This window comes from Octopus bimaculoides, chromosome 9, assembly GCF_001194135.2.
Source record: "Octopus bimaculoides isolate UCB-OBI-ISO-001 chromosome 9, ASM119413v2, whole genome shotgun sequence".
NCBI classification, from domain to species: Eukaryota; Metazoa; Mollusca; class Cephalopoda; order Octopoda; family Octopodidae; genus Octopus; species Octopus bimaculoides.
The window spans coordinates 64,972,956-64,974,729 of NC_068989.1; the positions used below are offsets into that span (position 1 = coordinate 64,972,956).

The 1,774-nt window shown below is 32.7% G+C and overlaps 1 protein-coding gene across 8 annotated transcripts in view; it reads right to left on the reverse strand.

Moving 5' to 3' along the window:
• LOC106879147 (potassium voltage-gated channel subfamily H member 7) overlaps window positions 1-1,774 on the reverse strand; it is a 703,964-nt gene that overhangs the window by 329,900 nt on the left and 372,290 nt on the right. The gene's annotated exons all lie outside the window — the stretch shown is intronic.

Genomic DNA, 1,774 nt, shown 5'->3' on the forward strand with positions numbered 1-1,774 from the left:
ATATATATATATATATATATATATACACACCTGTTATTGTATTACTACTGTGATGGTATATTAACACACTGTGTTCTATTGACCAGTATATGATATTCCATCACTATTGTGTTTGTTTAGATGCACTTAGTGATGAGTGATTAATTGCTCTGCGGGCGAATTATATATATATATGTGTGTGTGTGTGTGTGTGTGTGCATGCGTGCATGCGTGCGTGTGTGTATGTGTGTGTGTTTGTGTGTTTGTATGTATATACGTGTATTTGTACGTCGACAAGTGAGTAATGATTTCTATGTATGTAACGTTGTTTTAAATAAATATATATACATACACCAGTACAGCTTAATCTATCAGTTTGTAGTTGATACAAGTGATCGTGAAGCGAAGGAAATGACAGATCATTCACATGAAAGATGTACTATGTCCATCACAGTTGACTTCCCCTTTTATTCCCTCGCTGAGTTTTAGTTGAATACATAGACAGAAAAATACTTGAAATAAAAGCTTTTTGTCCGGGCTAGCGAAATAATCAACACTGAAAAGCGTAATAGCATACTTTCGAGGTTTCTATTGAACACACCTTTGCATCACCAGATATATGCCGATGTCTTAAGAAGTCCTTTGAATTCATTTAACAACGTCAATATTATAATAGATATTTTTAAATACTGAGAAATTATATCTTTCACTTTCTCTCTCTCTATATATTTCTGAACCTTTTTCTTTTTCGTTCTCCATCTCTCTCTATTCAATATAGAGAGCTATACTTTCAGTAAATGCTAACGAGATGCGTGCTTATAATCTGGAAGCTAATATACTGCTTTATATAGCAACAGGGAAAAACTGGAAATGAAAGTGATACATCAAGTTGCATAGAGTTTTGTTGTTAGAGTCTCATGATGGAAGTAAGAGAGCGGGATATAGTTGTAAACGGCAAACACAACAGACTGGGGGATTGTACATGTTACTGCAAAAAGAAGATTAAAAGAAAAGAAAAACAACTGAAATGATTACATCTATAGGTGAGAGTATGGGACTTAGGGAGAGTTTATGGGTTGTGGGAGAAGGAAAATTAATGAAAATGTATGGAAGAGGAACTGTTGACAGCGGTAGTTAAAAAGTAGATGATGAAAAATATGAATAAAATGAATTAGTTTATAATAATGGACTTTATATCCGGAAAGGCAACCTGATTGACTTTTATTTGTTTCCATACCAAGGAAAGCACTTATAACACCAAACAATTATAAAGTCAACAATTATAAGCAAAAAAACAAAAATAAGCGAAATCAATACCTGTACCACAGGAATAACATACAACAGCAATAAGAGTTGCAGTAGTAGGTATTAAACAAAAATATCTAACATAATTAAAAACTACGTAAACTGGAAATTCCTGTTTGCCTGATATGGAGGGAATCAGTAGCCAGATTCTTGTCAAGCCAACGTGAAACTGGCATAAAAATCGACAGAGCAAAAGGAAAAAAAATCACTTTATTCGATAATCAGATATGCTATAAGACTAATAGAAATGTGTTAACAATCTTAGCAATCATAGGAAATGGAAGCAAACAAGTAGATGTTATGCGTAAAATTCAACCAAACAATATTATTTTAGATGGCGATAAACCATTGGAAAAAATCTCTTGTCTTATAAGTTTGGTGTATCTCAATGTATGCATTGCAGGGTGTTATTGGGAAAAACAATATTTGCATTAAGTTGAAGAGAGACTGTGAATGTAAAAAGCAATTGAATAGAAAATTTCATATATAT